Here is a 20,470-nt window from a genome sequence, read left to right as displayed (position 1 = left end):
TACAGAGAAAACTATAAAACACTGATGAAAAAAAAAATTAAAGACCTAAAAAATTGGAAAGACACCCCAATCTGATACTGTTAATATTTCAATATCATCCAACAAAATCTACAGATTAATATCATTCAAAAATCCCCAAAACTTTTTTTTTTTTTTTTTTTTTTTTTTTTTTGCAGAACTAGAAAATTCCATTAAAATTCATATGGACTCTCAAAAACCCTCAATGGCCAAAAGACTCTTGAATCAGAGGAACAAAGATGTAAGACTCACAATTACTGATTTCAAAATCTACCATAAAGATACAAAGTGTTGTACTGGCATGAAGACAGACATGTATGCCAACTGACTAGAATAGAGAACCCAGAAATAAACTCTTGTATATCCGGTCAAAAATTCTGACAAGTGTGGAAAGACCATTCAATGGGGAAAAAATGGTCTTTTCAACAAATGGTGTTGGGAAAAGTGGATATCCACATGTAAAGCATTAAGTTAGACCCTTATCTTAAAACACAGTCAAAAATTACTTAAAATGGATTAATGATCTAAGCAAAAAAGACCAAACACTATAAAACTCTTAAAAGGAAATACAGAAGAAAAGCTTCATAATACCAGTTTAGCAATGATTTCTTGGATGCGTCACCAAAGGCAGACAACAAAAAATAGTTAAATTGTACTGTACTGCATCAAACTTTAAACTTTTTGTTCATCAAGAACACTATCAACAAAGCAAGAGAATGGGAGAAACTATTTGCAAGTCACATATCTGATAAGGGATTAATATCCAGAATATATAAAGAACTCCTAGAATTCAACAACAAAAACACAAACTGCTAAACATTTCTCCAAAAAGATAAACAAATGGGCAATAAGCCCATGAAAAGATGTTCAACATCACTAATCATTATGTAAGTGCAAATTAAAACCATACTGAGGTTACCACCTTACCACCTTACAACTGCCAAACGTCTAGAGTCCAAAAGACAAGAAACAAGTATTGGTTAAGAATGTGGAAAAAAAGGAGCCCTTATATACTGTTAGTGGGAATGTGAATTGGTGCAGCCACTATGGAAAACAGTACAGAGGTTCCTCAGGAAATTAAAAGTGGAACTGCCTTATGATACAGTAATTCCACTAATAAGTATATATAACCAAAGAAAACAGAAACTTTAATTCAAAATGATACATATACCCCTATGTTTACTGCAGCATTATTTACAATGTCCAAATTATGAAAGCAGCCCAAGTGTCCAATGACAGATGAATAAAGAGATGATTGATACACAAACAATGAACTATACCTCAGCCATTAAAAAGGAATGAAACTTTGCATTTGCAACATGGATGGATATAGAGTATTACCTTAAGCAAGGTAAGTCAGTCACAGAAAGACAAATACCATATGATTTCACTTATATGTAGAATCTGAAAAAAAATTTTTTTAAACACAAACAAAAAGCAGAAACAGACTCTTAAATACAAAAGGGAGCAGGTATGGCTATGGACAAAATGGAAAAATGGGTGACGGGGAGCAGGAGATACAGGTTAGTTATGGAATGAATAAGTCATGGTGATGAAAGGGAATATAAGTCAGAGTATTCTATGGTGACAAATGGCAGTTATACTTGTTAGATTTTTCCAATCACTACATTATAAACCTGAAACTAATATAACATATATGTTGACTATACTTCAATTAAAAGAAAAAAGATCATGCGGCAAAAAGATCATGCACAAAATTAGAGTCCCCAAAACTGAAAATCATTGGTCATTTTTCCGGTTCCTCTGGAACTTGAGCTATATTGTCTAGACTCAAATTTAAAAGAGGAACAGAAGAGGAAAGAGATGGAAGGCCTCCTATTAGGTGATGAGAAATATAAGACTAAATCAACCAGATGCTTAAATAGGCCTTCCAAGAAGGGAGACCATAGACCTCAAATTTAGACTTTGTAAGTTGTTTCAAGATAATTACAGTCATTCTAAGTGTGTACGCTAGAAGTACTGATGTGTCCAGTGTGCACATTTTAAATACCTCTGTTTCTAAAACCTTCTTTTAGCATTTGTTCATTTTTTTAAAACAGAGGGCCAGGGTACATGAGAGTGGCCAAGTGGCTAACACGAATTTCCTAGAGCGCTGGTTCCCAGCAAACAAAGCAATCATCAGCTATCATACTCCAGAAGTAAAAAGAATGGGAAAAATCTTAGAAAGAGTCTAGCTAAAATAAGGGTGCATTATGCCCCATCCTTTTCCTCTTGGTTTTGGGGAAGGGGCTTTGCAGGAGAGGTCAGTTACCAAGGCTCATAGAGAAAAGGAAGTTTCTCAGGTTTCTGCTTCTGTAGCTGACATGTGTGATTTCTTCAAGTTACAGATACCACTTCACACCCATTAGGACGGCTCTATTAAAAAAAAAAAAAAAAAAAGTGGGGCGCCTGGGTGGTTCAGTGGTTTAAAGCCTCTGCCTTCGGCTCAGGTCATGATCCCAGGGTCCTGGGATCGAGCCTCATGTCAGGCTCTCTGCTCCGCAGGGGACCTGCTTCCTCCAATCTCTGCCTGCCTCTCTGCCTACTTGTGATCTCTGTCTGTCAAATAAATAAATAAAATCTTAAAAAAAAAAAAAAAGAATGAGGAAAAAAAAAGCTCAGAAAATACCAAGTGTTGACAAGGATGTAGTGAAACTGGAACATTTATTCTTGCTGCTGAGAATGAAAAATGATGCGGCTGCTGGGAGAAACAATATGGTAGTTCCTCAAAAAATTAAACACAGAATCACTATTTGATCCAGCCACTCCATTTCTGGGTATACAACCAAACAAACTGAAAGCAGCAAGATGCAGATACTGGTACACCCATGTTCATATCAGCATTATTTACAACAGTCAAAAGGCAGAAGCAACTCAAGTGTCCATCCATGGATGAATAAACAGAATGTGCTATATACATACAAGGGAAGAAAACATGGCCAATATAGGCCACAACATGAGTGCACCTTGAAGACATTATGCTAAACGAAGTCACATGCTATGCTAAGTCAGTCACAAAAAGGCAAAGATTACATGACTCCACTTATATAAGGTGCCCAGAAAAGTTACATACACAGACACAGAAAGTAGAACAATGGTTACCAAGAGCTCAGAGTAGAGAAAATGGGGGAGCTACTATTTAATGCGTACAACATTTCAGTGTGGTAGGAGAAAAAAAAAGTTTTAGGCTGTACAATATGAATGTACCTAAGGCCACTGAAGTATACACTCAGAAATGGTTAAAATGGTAAAGTTTAGTGGCACCTGGGTGGCTCAGTTGGTTAAACATCTGACTCTTCAGCTCAAGTTCTGATCTCAGGGATGTTAGATGGCGCACCGCATTAGTCTCTGGGTTGGGCATGGAGTCTGCTTAAGACTCTTCCTCTCCCCTCTGCCCCCTCACTGACCCCTCTCTCAAAAAAAAAAAAAGAAAAGAAAAAGAAAATTTTAAGAAAAAAATTTTAAAGCCCCTTTCTTTATTTTGATGGTTTATTCTCTTATTTTGTTAGGGCACATGGTCTAGGAATTTCCTAAGAAATGTTGCATGGTGGATATATTTTTTTTCTTGTTCTTGAAGGTCTTTCTTTCCTCCTTTTGCACTTGACTAATGGTTTGGCTGGATACAGAACTCTAGGCTGAATGCAGAACTTCTAAAGCGCTAGTCCTCCATCTTCCATCTTTAAATTAGATTCTTAGATTATGAGAAGTTAGATGACATATATATTCCTAATCCCTCCTAAATGATCCCAAAAGCTTTTGAGACATTCTCATTATTTCTGATATTCTTAAAGAAATTTTGTAATAACTGCCTGGTATTGGCCTGTTTTCATTTGTTGTGCTTGGCACTTTATAGCTTTTTTTCAACCTGGAAACTCAAATCCTAAACAAATTTTCTGGAATATGCCTATATAGGCATATTCTGGTGTACATATGTATGTGGTAAAACATTTCATCCTCTAATAGATATGGCTACTGAGACAATCAGCTTTGGAATCTCACAGACTAGACTCGACCCTCAGCTCACTACTTACCCACTATGGCACTTGGGGAAATTAACTTCTTTTAAACCATACATGAAATGGGGACAGGTTAATTGTAGAGATTTTTAATAAAATGACACATGTAAACAGCTTATACAACAGAAATAATGAAAAATAAGTGTTACCTATTATTAAAATCCTAAAAGCTAGATGGATGCAGATACTATAAACACTGTCAAATCTATCAAGGATCTGCTATATGTAAGGAAATAAAACTAACAAAAGAAGTGGGAGGCAGTCAATGGGTATAGGCTTTTCATTTTGGGGTATTAAAAACGTTTGGGGACTTGAGAGAGGTGGTAGTTACAAAATACTGGAAAGGTACTAAATGTTAGTGAATTGTTCACTTTAAAATGATTGATCTTATGTTATATAATTTTTGCCACAATAAAGAGAAAAAAGGAAGCAGGAAAAAGAAAGGCAGTATAAAAGAGAAGTCAAAAGTTGTTGAAATGGAGAATGGAAACAATACTCTTTCCTCTAAATTAGTGTGACACTTTCCTCTATATGCTCTCTTTTTAATTCTTGGAACTGAACAACCAATAATGATATTGTTGGGAAGACAAACAATTCCTTTTTTATTGGACATTAACACATAAATAAAAGGCTGATTGAGAGATCGACATATAACTAAGAGAAGATTATTTTAAATTTCTTTGGGAAGAATGTATAAAACAGGAAAGTTGGATATATATATACAAATACACACACACACACACCCACACACACACGAACAAAAAAGCTGATAGTATAGAAGACAATGGATAAAGTCTTTTTTTTTTAATCACTATGTATCAGAATGCTCAGCTCTAAGCCTTCTCTTATGACAAATATGGGAATCTAACCGCATCTAAAATCTTTCCAATAAAAGGGGAAGTAAATTACTTCCTACTGATTTCAGACTAGGGGGAAATATTGTTAGATGCATCTTTTTTCATTTTCAACACTTCCCAAATTGTGCTCCAAGAAACACTGTTTTAGAAAGATGTTATTTTAACACAGTACAAAAGAAATGAGAGAAGGGAGAATGAGGGGAAGAAAAAGGAAAAGGAAAGCAGCATATTCGAATTTCATTCTTGGGAGATTTGCAAGGCATAGTAGTGTATTAAAGGTTCTGCAGTAAGAAAGCCAGTTCACCTCTATTAAACCTACATTTGGCTGATTTATTAAGTACAGAACAGTTCTTAAGCTATGTCGGTTAAACACATAATGCATCATTTCGTTAAAGGCTGCTTAGATTTATACCAGATAACATATAAATTAGGGTAATTTCAATATTAGCCCAGGGGGATAAGATTACCACACATATTCAAGAATAATCAATTATCTGAATAAAACATTGTTTCAAATTACCAGCTGATCAGAGCAAGAGCTTAATGACAATAAAGGAGGGGAAGAGAAGGTAGGAATAAGAGGAAAAGAAGAAAAAACAATCTGGGAAGAGTTAGCTCTTCATCTTCCTTTGTTCAAATGTCCTTGTCCTGACATGTCAATTCTGATTATTAAGCCTAACATTTGCAATTAAGATAGTAAAAAATTCCAACTTCGTTCACTTCTCCCCCACTTTCTTTTTTTTTACATTAATTCCTAACCCTAGGAGGTAACCTCAAAAGGAGAAGTTAAATATTTGTTACTTGAGTCACTTAAGTATAAAATTTCACGTTGCCATAACAATCCATATCCCAAAACAGTTTAATACTGCATAATTTAAGCATAAAGGCATTTGCAATTTCAGTTTCTTTTACTCAGAGCAAAGATGTACACCAACAAAACCTGAACCTGGAACAATATTTCTTGCTTGGGGGAAAATCATAGAAAAAAACATGGATTTAGAGAAGTAAAAATTCAAATAGATAGGGCAAAGGAAAATCCAAATGGAAATACATTTATGAGAAAACTTGTAAGAAGATAAAAAGACACGCTTTTCATTATCACTTTATCATCTTTGAACCAAAAAGAAATCACTACTGCTTATTACTACTATTTCCCATATTGTGGGAACCAATCAAGGAAATGAATCATGTAGGTATTAGAGACAGCCAATCCCTTAGAGAAGTTAATCCTCTTCTTGGAAATTATTTTACTTCATAGGGGAAAAGCTACAGCTACCTTCCTGGTGACTGTTCCTCCTTTTTCTCATAAAAGAAGTGGAGTGGAGTGAGCAAATGAAGCCAACGAAAGCCTCAATAGCCATATATATATCCAAGTCACAAAACTGGAGGGGAGCAGGAGGGCAAGACAAGCCAGGCATGCACGCCCTAGCTATTCTACTCAGCAGATCATTCTTCATCATTTACGGGCTACCACCCTTGCCAAAGGGTGACATTTGGCTAAAGCAACTACTGGCTAAATAACAAACCATACACATAAATCTTTTTAAGGAATAACAGATTTGAAAAAGACAAAAGCTAGATAAAGTAGATACATTAAAGTGGATAGAATAAACTTCAACTTTGGTTACTATTTCACAAATTAAATTTGTGAATCTTAATTCAGTGGCTTAAAGGCAGGAGTTGCAAAGTTGGAAGATGAAAGATCAAAGCACTGGTAGCACAGTATTTTCTTGGTGAGAGTATCAGTCTAAGGTCTGAAAATGAAATGTGCTGATCCAGAAACCGAACTTTATCAGTAACTTAAAGATGATCAATCAGCTTCAGTGACTTATTCACAGTCAGAAGAGAGCAAAGGGAGCAAGCACCCCAGGTAAACTCACCACAAGGAGGCCCTTACAGTGACCCAAAAACCTGTCCTCTATCCATAGTATTCATACTCTTTTTCCACATGAGTACTAATCTGATCTGGTTAAGTAGTACTTGGTTGAATACAGAATTATATAGTAGTAATATAAAACAGATCAACCTGCATGGTATTTCATCTAGGTCCTAAGGGGGCTTAATAAACACTCCTGCACTTCAGGAGATGCACTGCTCATTTTCCAGATTCTCCATCTCTCTCGATGCAAAATTTACACCCGTCATTCTGTTTCCCATCACCCACTGTGTTTTCTGTAGATGTGTATTATCACTGACTAAGCCATATCAGGCTATTGCTCTCGTGGATCTGATATTATGCATCCTTCCAACTGTGTCCTGCCCAACCATGAGAAGACACATTTATTTCCCTATTTTCAAATTCTTAAACAGTAATTCTGACAGCCCCCTGTACCTCTAACTGTAATAAAACTACGAAAAAGTAGTCTGGTTTTTCTGTACTTTTTGTAGATACTGATACTGATTTTAAAATTCTGAACAATTTAAACACAACAACATCCAACTGGACACAACTCAATACTGCAAAATGTAAATATATACATTGGCTCAAAGCAAATTGTTAAAAATTAACCACTTAACAAAACAACTTATGGCTAGCTCATAATAAGGACACAGACAATTCATATACTCAATTATATAAGGATTCTACATTTGCATAATGCTTTACAAAGTGCTCTCCCATTCAAGATAACATTAATTCTAATCAAATATTTAAACTGAAAGTCTCCAAGAAAGAGATTTCTCTAAGAAGATAAACAAAATAATCCAAAATTTTAAACTTTAAAAGGCATTAAATTTTCTGATGTTTACAGTTAATTTTTCATACATATATATTTTTGCTTTGAAATGAGAAAATATATTAAGACTACAACAGAAACAAATTCCTTCTCTCATAAAATAGATCACATACTCTTAGGTTATACATGTGTTAAAATTATTTAAATCAGTCTTGAGAAATACGGTTTCAAGCTGGATAATAATTACACTTAAAAAATCATGCAAGTTTATAAAAAAGAGACAAAGTCAGGCCTTGGTCTGCCCAGCAATTCCTGTCCAGATCCTCTGTACCAAATTACTTCTTCAAATGCTTAGTATACTTATGCTCCATTATAAACTGTTCTATGTAAAAAATACATGGTATCAGTTATCTCTACCTTAGAATGAATTAATTTAAGTGACTGAATACACTCAAGGATTAAATCTAATCCCCAATTGTGAAATAAAAGACAAAAAACATAGTGTAACTGAATCCAGGACTTAAATTGGTAAGAAGCCTTAAAAGGAATCCAGGAAATCCTATTACATACACCTAACCATGTCAAAGGTTAGTTCTTATCAAATGAGCTGTATCCCATTGAGATCCATTAAACAAACAAAAAGCAGTGATAGAGCACCAACATAATAAAAAGAGTTCACATCACAAAGCACATCATTTTCTAAGACTTAGAAATCTTCTCTAAATGAAAATATAGCATGAATACATCAATATTTGCAACAGAAAAATTAAGAGTTCTTACCTTACTACATCATCAATATTGTTCCTGTATACGCCTTCAAGTCTTTCTGCGGGAAACCCCATAGCAATAATGTTGGGATAAATATCTGAGTACTTAAGTTAAGGAAACACCTGAAATATACAACAATGCAAACTACATGTACATGTTGTAAAACATTAGCTGATTATAAAAATCACTATACCTATGCTAGTAAAAGGATGTCAAATGTATTTATCTATAAACCATCATGTGTAATTAAGAAACACAGGTACAGGGGCGCCTGGGTGGCTCAGTGGGTTGCTGGCTTCGGCTCGGGTCATGATCTCGGGGTCCTGGGATCGAGTCCCGCATCGGGCTCTCTGCTCAGCAGGGAGCCTGCTTCCCTCTCTCTCTCTCTCTCTCTCTCTGCCTGCCTCTCTGCCTCCTTGTGATCTCTGCCTGTCAAATAAATAAATAAAATCTTAAAAAAAAAAAAAAGAAACACAGGTACATAAAATTAATTCCCAAAAAAATTCTCAAAATAATTCTATGACAAAATAATTTTCAAATCTCTTTACCTAGTACATTAAAAGTAAGTACATAAAAATTAAGGAAAAAAGTAACTTCCACATTTACACTATTTAGGCCCACATATATGAAAACAAAAACCACAGACTATAAATCAGAACTAAAGTTACCTTGGGACAAAAACCAAGTATCAAAATAAAAACAAAAAAAGCTACACAACTTCTCATTTTTCATTGTTACAAAAGGAACGACAGCATAGAGAAAAGTAGATACAATTAAGAATTAGGAAGCCAGCGGCGCCTGGGTGGTTCAGTGGGTTAAGCCGCTGCCTTCGGCTCAGGTCATGATCTCGGGGTCCTGGGATCCAGCAGGGAGCCTGCTTCCCTCTCTCTCTCTGCCTGCCTCTCCAACTACTTGTGATTTCTCTCTCTCAAATAAATAAATAAAATCTTTAAAAAAAAAAAAGAATTAGGAAGCCAGATTTAAGACCTGGCTTATGCCGCCATCCCGTTGTATAACCTGGACATGACTTCATCTTTCCAGGCTTCAATTTCCTACTCCACAAGATTAGGTTGAGACAACCACAATGATCTCTTCCAAGTCCTTGGTATTTGTGACTTAGTAATACTGAACTAAGGTAGAAAGTTTTCCTCATTCACCATCAAGGTAATCAACATTTAGCATGCCATTCTATTTACTTATGTTACACACTGTAGTCAGCATAAAAACAAACTTCTGTGCTCCAGAAGAATTTGCATCAAACTAAAAAAACAAAACAAAACAAAAAATACCAACCAATCTACATTTCTATCCATTTGTCAATAGTGGCAGACCTCATTTCTTCCCGAGTACCATTATTCCTCTCTCTAATCTCGTGATTTTTCTGAAATGGACCTTGCAAAACAGCCAAGCTGATCTGCCCCAAGCCTCCCTTCAACACCCTCCCTGAAGTTCTCCACCTACCTACTCCTGGACCCCATTTGATCTTCAAGTACAATCCAAAATTCACCAAATCCAGTGCCTTTTTGTAGATCTTTTTCCATCACTTTCGGCTGCTTTCACATTATTGAGTTAATTTTGGTATTATTTTCAATTGAAAATAATTATCAAGTTACTAAAAGCTTTTTAAAATTATTTTTTTAAAAGGTTTTATCCATAGTTTTACCACACACTGATTGGACAGACCTAAAAATATTTTAAGGGGAAAAAAAAAAAACAGGGTTGCCTGGGTGGCTCAGTGGATTAAGCATCTGCCTTTGGTTCAGGTCATGATCCCAGCGTCCTGGGGTAGAGCCCTACATCAGGCTCTCTGCTCAACCAGGACTCTGTCCCTCTCCCTCTGCCCTGCTCATGCTCTTTCACTATCTGTCTCCATCTCTCTCTCTCACAAAGAAATAAAATTTAAAAAATAAAAATAAAAACCTTTCATTAAAAGAAAAAAGACCGCACACAATAGCATATACAATATGCTACCTTTTGTACAAAAAATATTTTCTTTTTGGATAAAATGAGTAAGATTTACACACAATTTGCCTGAATCTGAACTTCTCAGCACACATGTGCTTTTGCACACACACAAATGATAACTGAGAAACCAATAAACATGTTTGCTTCATAGAGAAGGGGTGGCAAAGGGGAAAAACATTCACTAAAACCAGCAACAAACAAATCCAATTAAATATCAAATTGGTAACCAGGAGATAGAGTTTATTTCACAGGAGTTATTTGGCTACTGCAAGTTTACTGTACTTCTTGGTAGGAAGCACTGTAAGAACAAAAAGAACTACAAAGAGGGGCTCCTGGGTGGCTCAGCTGGTTACACATCAATCTCAAGGTCCTGGAATCAAGCCCCACACAGGGCTCCTTGCTTAGCAGAGGAGTCTGCTTCTCTTCTCCCTGTGCTCATATTCTCTCTCATGCCCATTCTCTTTCAAATCAATAAAATATTAAAAAAAAAAAAAGAGGGGCGCCTGGGTGGCTCAGTGGTTTAAGCCTCTGCCTTCAACTCAGGTCATGATCTCAGGGTCCTGGGATCGAGCCCCACATCGGGCTCTCTCTGCTCAGTGGGGAGCCTGCTTCCCCCTCTCTCTCTGCCTGCCTCTCTGCCTACTTGTGATCTCTGTCTATCAAATAAATAAATAAAAATTTAAAAAAAAAAAAAGAACTACAAAGAAATTTTAAACTTCTTCTGCAAGTTTGTTTTTACTATTATCAGTATTGATATCCTCAAGCTTTCTTCTTTATATTGTATAAAAAAATGAAATTTTACTAATGATTTTAAGATTTATGATTATAGGTATAAAATCAAGAAATCAAGTAAAAACCTTAATTAGAAATATCAATATATGGGCGCCTGGGTGGCTCAGTGGGTTAAGCCGCTGCCTTCGGCTCAGGTCATGATCTCAGGGTCCTGGGATCGAGTCCCACATCGGGCTCTCTGCTCAGCAGGGGCCTGATTCCCTCTCTCTCTCTCTGCCTGCCTCTCCATCTACTTGTGATTTCTCTCTGTCAAATAAATAAATAAAATCTTTAAAAAAAAAAAAGAAATATCAATATGAACTCATGTTTATAAAAATCTATGTTCTCTAGGTCTTTTCACTGAAATGGCCTAAAATCATATCAATCTTAGCAGCAAACAATCCCTAGATGGACCCAGACTGCATCTCTAATATTTAATATATTAAAACGCACTAAACTTGGAACTACAATGGATGCCAGGTCTGTGGCAGGAGGGTACAAGATGAGTCTGGGATATTTTTCTGTGCCAGGAGACAAGGAAGGTACTCAAGAGATAATGATCTCTATCAGACAGATATAGGAGCTAAAATGAAGGACATCCCAGGACCTAAAGCTCTAACAAACTGAGTATCAAAGAAACAACTTAAATGGTAGTAAATTAAAACACTCTAAATAAAATTAAAACCCTTGAGTCTATATAAAGACTCTCAAAGGAAAAAAGAACAAACTATTTTTCATTTATCACCTTTTGAAGTGGCTGTTAGAACAGTTCTTTCTCTACTCTGAAAGTAGAAAAAGGGGGAGATTAAGTATTTATGCTACTTTCCCTGTAGGTGCTGTATTTCACGACAACCAAATAGCATCGTTTCATACAGTAAAGATCTACTTTACAGAAAAACATTGTGTTAATAAACACAAAAGAATAGAACTTTAAAAGTCATATTTTGCAAACCCTAATAAATTTATGGATTTAGGCAAGGATCAACAACTGGTTCTAAACCAACAGGTTAGTGGATGATGAAGAACTGAACTTTGTTTCTTAAGAGAGCCAAAGCAACACCACCCAAAATACCTTCTGATGTAAAGAGACCAATGTAACTGAACAGCGGGCAGAAAAGACTGCCACCACCCAATTTCAGTGGTCAATCTGGGCATCACAAAGGAAGTTAAGCAGACATCCTGTAACTTTCTGTGTGATACAATATGAAGGACACAGCATCACCTATGATATCCAAGGTATCTTCAACCTGAGACTCAACGAAGTATTTAGATATAAATTTTAATTTCCATTAAATATAAGAGATAGAAAAACAAGCTAAATGACATGAGAATAAACTGGACAAATTCAAAAGGTCTGAAACATATGACCCAGTCTCTGCTCAAATGTCTTTTTAAAAGGCAAGGAGGGGAGGAATGGGTATCCCTTATTTTTAAAAGACTTAAGGGTTGGGGTGCCTGGGTGGCTCAGTCGTTAAGCTTCTGCCTTCCGCTCAGGTCATGGTCCCAGAGTCCTAGGATTGAGGCCAACATCAGGCTTCCTGCTCAGCAGGAAGCCTGCTTCTCCCTCTCCCACTCCACCTGCTGTGTTCCCTCTCTCACTGTGCCTTTCTCTGTCAAATAAATGAATAAAAATCTTCCAAAACATTTTTTTAAATAAAAAAAAAAAAAGACTTAAGGATTCTAAGAGCCACGTTCATAGGTACAATGCTATTGTTTTAGACGAACAAGCCATTAAGAACATTTTTGAGCCAACCAGAGAAATTTGAAAATGATCTGGGCATTATATGGGATAAAAAAATGACTGAAATGGAAAAGCACACATTACTGACTTAAAAAAAGGTTTCAAAAGAGAATACACAGCATTATGCCATAATCGAATAAGAATGCATATATACCCAGATAGACATATGTAGACAAAAAGATTACAAACTAAGGTACTAAAAGTAATCATCTCTAGGAGGTGGGAATATATATTTTTCTCATTTTTGTTTTTTATTTTCTGTTGTTGATACAATGCCTGCACTATTTCTGCAACAGATTTTTAAAAATTGTTTGCTTTATAATTACCTCCAGGTCTATTTACCAAGTATCATGACAAAATATTGTTTTGTCCCACATGACTTAAATTCAGCTCTGTATTTAGTTTTTAAAAAATGATGAATTTCTATCAATATATATATGTATATACACATACATACACACAAATATGTAATGAAAAAAGATTTAAGTAGCATTTACTATGTGGCAATTTTGTCACTTTAAGAATATATAAATTCACCCCCAATCTCAAAGTGTTCTTCTACTATGGAGACTCCAAAACTACTAGGATTATCACACATTACAAATATAGCTGTCATCTATTATTCTCACCTAAGAAAGTAGTTCCACCTAAAAACATAACTCATTCAAAAAACTATGTTCAATTATCAAAATATTTTGGGTATTATGTCCGTTCATGAGAAAGAAAAAAAGAGAGAGAGACTGGAGGCTCAAATCAAGCCTACAGCAGTAGTAATTCCTGAAAGTGAATAATCTTTACTTTGTCTTGGGAGCACCAACATACAGAAAATAACACTCAGAAGACAAATGAGGCAGCAGGAGGGACCCAAAGCAGTGGCAGCTTCCACCAATCCAGAATTCCTACATAAAAAATTATAAATAGATATAAGTAAAAAATTTAAGTTGAATTATTCTGAGCAATGCAACAGCAAAATATTTCTTATTCAAAGTAATAGTAATTACTGCTCCTAATCAACTTTCCAACTGAATGCTTAATTTCAGTAAAGACACTAGTATGATTTTCAGCCTTACAGAAAAGCACAATAATACAATGCCCCTTGAAAGCCAGTCATTTTAACCAGGACTAAACTCCAATGTATCCTTGCACTATGAATACTACTAAAGGAGTTAAAGTTGCAAAGGACTTGGTTACCTTATTTAAACAAAACCATTTGTCTCTAATTATACATAAATAGGAATGTTATATACTCATTAAAGTAAACTCAGTTGGCCCCCTTTCATTCACTTAATTATTCAAACACACAGTGAACATTCCTTGCAAGGGGCAGTGAGAGCAGAGGCTAAGTAAGCAAAGACTACTGCACTGGAAAAGTCCCTACTCTGTCAGGAAAGACAGATAGACACACAGACATGCAGCGGTGCCACATGACTTACATTCTACTGAATATAAGACTGAAATATTTTAAGAGATAAAGAGAGAGGGGCTAATTCTAATTAAAGCTTCACAAAATAGGTGATATGTTAGAAAATCCTTAAGAAGTCAGTCAGACACCAGTAGACAGAAGAACAAACAAGCAATCAGAACACTTCAGGCAGGGAACAGAACAGGGATGCGGAAATACATACAACATGAGGAAGCAGCAAGCAGGCCAGTGTGGCTCACACACAGAGCTGTATGGAGAAGGCAGGACAGAAGACTGCATTTAGTTTGAAGGAAGCTGTGAGAGGGAGTTCAATTTAACCAGACATATAAGGAGTCAAAGGCCAGAATCGGCGTGGGGGTCTCTGACAGAGCAACAATCCAATGCTTCCTTAACATAGAATCTAAACATCCAGTCTTCTGAAGGTTTCATTTTTCACAGATCCTCACCTTTCTTATTCACAGTTTGAGATTTTACCCAAGACTTTAACCTCCATCATAAGTTAGAAGGATGCAGAGAACATGTGCCACACTACAGGAAATGCATTCCCATTTAATCCTAGCAACCCTACAAGGTATTATTTCCATTTCATGAATGACAAAATTGAGGGTCAAAAAGACTGGGTAATTTGCATTAAGTTCCACAGCCAGTAAGTACTGAGTTATGATTCAAACCAGTTAGGTACAAACCCAGCTTTTTATACCATGCTACCTCATAAAAGATTAAGAGTTCCTTGTATTTCCAAATCTGTAACAAAAATATAAAAGCTTCAAAGGAAGCAGGTTCAAATGAAAGTGAATTTACTAATCAAATGTTAAAGCTGAAAAAGTTTTAAAAGACAATACAGAATCACTGGAATTTCCAAAACTGAGTAATGAATTATAAGACACATATTTCTTATGACAAGAATTATTCCAATGCATGTCCAATTTGACTTTTTTGCTTCCTAATGTTAAAATTTCTGACATACTTTTTTTTGGACAATTTAAACCAAATAAAAATAACTGAGAAAACTATATATATATTTCTAATACGGAATAGTGTTAACTTGCAATTACCGGATATACTTTCAAATAACGAGAGTGTTTCATATGAAATTCTCATCTTATTACTTATAAATGCTGCGCATAAAGAATTATACTAACTAGATCACTGCAGGAAGCCAAATATTTTTGCCATCTAGTGATCTACTCGCAGGCAATGTGGCAACATGGTCAAGAACATATGCTCCGGGCACCTGGGTGGCTCAGTGGGTTAAGCCGCTGCCTTTGGCTCAAGTCATGATCTCAGAATCCTGGGATAGAGTCCCGCCTGGGCACTCTGCTCAGCAGGGAGCCTGCTTCCTCCTCTCTCTCTCTCTGCCTGCCTCTATGCCTACTTGTGATCTCTGTCAAATAAATAAATAAAATCTTTAAAAAAAAAAAAGAACATATGCTCCAAGAGCCAAGCTGCCTGGATTTGAACTCTAGCTTCACTTACTAAGTCATCTTTTGCAAGTTACCCATCTTCAATTACCTGTGTAAAATGGGACTGGTAGGAGATAACATTTTCTTTTCTTCTCTGCTTAATTTTTATTCAAGCTTTTATTTAAATTCCAGTTAGTTAACATACAGTATAATATTAATTTTAGGTATAGAAATTAACCAGGTGTAGAAATTAACTGCATGTAGTTAACTGTATACTAACTAACTGGAATTTAAATAAAAGTTTGAATTAAAAATTAAACAGAAAAGAAAGTGTTACCTTCATTAAAAAAAAAAGTACTTATCACATAGGGTTGTGATAAGGATTAAATGCATTAACCTATGGAAAACAACTAGAACATAGTGATAGCTGTCTATCAATTAAACAAATGAGATAGACCTATACCATTAGAGCTTACTGTAACGATTTGGGTATTTTTTTTTTCCAATGATACTCTTTACTGAATAACCTAATCCTTCTAAAGAGCATCAAAGTCTAATAGAAACCTTAACTCTTTGAAATCTTGACTATAGCAATTTGCCTTTTAAGTATTTAACTTCAGAACAAATGTAAAATATTCCCAAATTTCCCAAAGGGAACAAAACAAAAGACTGCTTTCCCCTTGTTATCAGTGGCTACATGAAGTAAGCAGAGAGGTAGAAGGAATTTCTGTTGGCCCTCAGAGGGACAGCTACCATTGCTATGGCAGATCTGCAGACACAGACATACGACGTTCAGTACATGACCTTTCACCCCACCTCTAAGCAAACATGCTCAGTTTGTTTTGTTTTAATTCAGGTATAATTTACATACGATAAAATACAAGATCTTAAGTGATTCATTGATGAGTTTTGATAATCATATATATCATGTTGGAGAGTCTTGATTCAAGTGCTGCAACAATCCCCTCTCAAACATAGAATGCTGACTGCAAGAAAGAAAATAATAAATGATAATTAAGTTCTAAAGCCTGTCCACAGAAGTCAATTTCACCAATAACAGAACTGACACACTATAAAATGATGCAGCTAGTATATGAGCTAACTCAATTTTTACTGGTTGTTCTTAACATCCAATCCTGACTTTAAGGATATTCTAAGTTACACCAAATTAACAAAATGCCTTTAGAAAAAAACATGTGAGCTGAGATTTCATATTGACCTTGTCTCAAAATTTTACTTGTACCCAAATTAATGTCATTTGCACTACAAATTTAACTAGAATTTTCAAATAGAGAATAACCAAAAATAGCTCCTTAAGCCTTATTTTATGTGTCCCTGAATATACAGTCTTATTTTAAGTACAATTATTAAAAATAGAGCACTTCTGAAGTTTCTTTGTAGTACTACTCAACATAATATATAGATATACTTATCCCCAAACAAGTTATAAACTAAAATACCAGTATACAGTACTAGTATTCAAACCAGTAACACCTTTTTTCTGCCACAATTATTTTAAGAAAAATTACTTCCACAGATCACATATAAGTTATTTAAAAAATACACATATGGAAGCGGTAACATACATGGAATGCAGATGGCAAATAGAAAGTGACATGTAGATTACAGAGGTAGTGATCAAAAAGCAGTAAGAGCAAACCTGAAGTTGCCTAGCTCACAAGAGGAACTGACGTTGAGCTGAATCGGCAGCAGGAATGAAGGAATAAAGTCAGACTAACAAGAGGAGACAAGAAGAATCGAAACCTAGTTAGTAAATACCAAGACTGCACCATTTAATTCTATTTTCCAGGAATTTCTGGAGCTTTTCCCCTGCTTTCTGTCAGGGCTATCAACCAACAGATGCTTAAGGATCAGGTGAGGGGAAAAAAATTCAGCCACTGATTCATAAGCTACATCAGGTCTACATTTTTTTTCCAACAAATTTTAACAAGTTTAAAATTAACAAACAGTTTCCATGTATGTCACAGTTATATCCATATTAGCAACTTCACTAATCAAATTATGCTTTAAACAACTGCCATTCATAGACTTATACGGGAGTCTCATTTAATGCAAGATTTTTTATTTCTGACTAGGTATTCTTTTTCTCTATTAAATGTGTAAAATGTTTGTATCTGGTTTCTAAATTGAAGATTCATATTGGTAGGAAAGCAGAAAAAGGAGATGCTGATTTTTCCAGTTGATAAAGTGCTAATTGCATTATTTGAGAACAATTTGTCCTAACATATAAAGCGTATAAATATTCCTGTACAGAGCAAATTAATGCTGCCTAAAATCTGATTTTATAAAGTGAAAAGGGTGCGTAAGCACCAAAGCCTAAACTACAGAAATATTAAAAATATTTCTCAAAAAAATACAGAAAACTACAAAAATATTAAAAATATTGCTCCAAAAAAATTGGGGATTTTTAAGAATAAAGCATAGTGGTCAGAAACAGCACAGGACACAGGAACATTTGTTTAAATATTCCCAAGGTGCCAGGCCTGCATTAAAATACTTCATGCAGGGACGCCTGGGTGGCTCAGTTGGTTAAGCAGCTGCCTTCGGCTCAGGTCATGATCCCAGCATCCTGGGATCGAGTCCCACATCGGGCTCCTTGCTCCGCAGGGAGCCTGCTTCTCCCTCTGACTCTGCCTTCCACTCTGTCTGCCTGTGCTTGCTCTCAATCTCTCTCTCTTAAAATAAATAAAATCTTTAAAAAAAAAAATACTTCATGCATAATGTCGTTTGTTTGTTTATTTATTTTTATTATGTTATGTTAGTCACCATACAGTAAACCGTTAGTTTTTGATGTAGTGTTGCATGATTCATTGTGCATAGTGTCATTTAATAAATAGAAGACCAAAGTTCCATTCTCAGCTTTGCAACTTAAAAGCCTATGACTGCAGGTAAGTTACTAAGTCTCTGGGCCTCAAATATTTTTGTTTCTTTTTTCTGCAAAATGATGATCCTAACACCTGATGTAATTTATTTATTGGTTGTTTCAAGGATAAAATGCAATATCTGGAAATATCTTTAAAACTATAAACTGTAAAGGGCTATTAGAATTGTAATAAGAAGCTGTTATGATTTGAGGTTGCATGGACTAGAAATATCCTGTTATTTAATTTTAGTTTCAATGTCTCATTACAAGGCAACTCAATATGATGTTTTTATAAACAAATTATAAAAGAAAAGAATTCCAATATATTCACTTAAATCCACTTTAACATAAATTTTAGGTTCCTTTTAACACTTCTAAATTAGCTGCCCACAATGGCAAACCAGAAAGGAAAACTGACTGCCAAGTAATTTATGAGCTCTACTGGAGCTTTCTATTCCTCCAAACAATTAGGACCTCACAACTTCCTCTAAAATTGTTACATTATACCAACTTGCCTTGACTGAAGAGTTTATACACATTTTTGCTTTGAAAAGAAGTTTAGATGTCACTATGTGGAGTTCTTTTTGTTGCTGTTGTAGTTTTGTTTGTTTTAAGCAGGCTCCATGCCCAGCACAGGGCTTGAACTCACAAACCGGAGTTTAAGGGTCCCATGCTCTACCAACTGAGCCAGGCTTAGATCTTACTTTCTGAAGGAAAATACCACATTCTTCAAAAGTAACATCAAGAATTGCTAGTAATTCTTCTACTTAGTAGCAATACCATAAATTGGTTCATTTGGCACAAAATCTGCAATCTGTAACAAAGAACTATGAAACTGTTTTACCTTTTATTCCCGAAACCTCACTCTAACAATGTGCACTAAGAAAACAATGTAAACTATGCAAAGATAGTCACAATATGCTGTTTTTAAAGGGAAAAAATGGAAATAATCCTAACACAGCACAGTAAGCAATGCCTGATATTTAGCCCAATGAAATGCTACCTATATAGCTTTAAAAATGACAAATACCCACTGACAGATAAAAATTAAGCTGTGAATACCTAAGAATGTAATTATGAGCATAAACACATTAACAAAGAGGGAATGATAATTTCCAGTGACAAATATCTGACACAGAATCAACTTCTTCTATTGTTTAAATTGAAGATTACAGTTTTAAACAAATACTTTTTAAAGGAACAATCAAGGCCCTCTGAACTTTATTTAAATGTAAGCAAACCAGAACCACAGAAAAATATCTAATCAAGTCACTGATAATGCTAGCAATGCTCTAAAACCCAAAGTACAATTTTTGTGTGTATTAGCTAAGGGATTATTCCTCTCAACAAATTTAATCAATTTTTCTTCAGAGCTGTTATGAAATAATGTATCTACAACTGTTCAAACCTACATCTGTGAATCTCTAAAATTTAAGGTGCCCAACTAACTGGTTTTAACGAGCGTAAGAAACAATTACCTCCTTCCTAGCTCTCTGGATGAATACGATAAGGCATATTTCCTGTTTCAGAACTCTGCTGCTGCTAAAATACACACACGTAACCCCCCCCCCTCCCTGCCATGGTTCTGCTCCCACTAACAAACAACCAAGATTGACTACCAATGACAAATCAAATAAAATATGGTTGTAACTTACAGAACAACTTTCAGAAAGATCATCAGTCCAATATGCATTAGATATACTTGTCAGCATTATATACCTGAACTATAAGCCAAATGCTAACCTAATTTTCTACAGCAAAATCATAATAAAGTATATGAAAAATTAAAAAACTTAAAATTATGACATCAATCCAGCATTATTGTAAAGTACATAAGAGTGTATCTTTTACGCTCTAATCTTTATATTCAGTGTTAGGTTTATGGTACTTCTGTAGTTCATTTCATTATAAAAGCCATGCTTTTTATCATTTAATTTACCAGAGATAAC

The 20,470-nt window shown here is 35.2% G+C and overlaps 1 pseudogene across 1 annotated transcript in view; it reads right to left on the bottom strand.

Annotated features, from left to right (window-relative positions):
- Positions 1–20,470, bottom strand: part of LOC309859847 (phosphatidylinositol 3,4,5-trisphosphate 3-phosphatase and dual-specificity protein phosphatase PTEN-like) — a 136,160-nt pseudogene that overhangs the window by 58,308 nt on the left and 57,382 nt on the right. The window contains exon 13 of the transcript XR_014316666.1: positions 8,347–8,456. The product of XR_014316666.1 is annotated as a phosphatidylinositol 3,4,5-trisphosphate 3-phosphatase and dual-specificity protein phosphatase PTEN-like (transcript). The remainder of the gene's footprint in view (positions 1–8,346; positions 8,457–20,470) is intronic.

Source organism: Mustela nivalis (genome assembly GCF_964662115.1).
Source record: "Mustela nivalis genome assembly, chromosome: 2".
NCBI classification, from domain to species: domain Eukaryota; kingdom Metazoa; phylum Chordata; class Mammalia; order Carnivora; family Mustelidae; genus Mustela; species Mustela nivalis.
The sequence above is the reverse complement of the archived record's forward strand: the minus strand, read 5'-3'. Positions and strand labels throughout refer to the sequence as shown.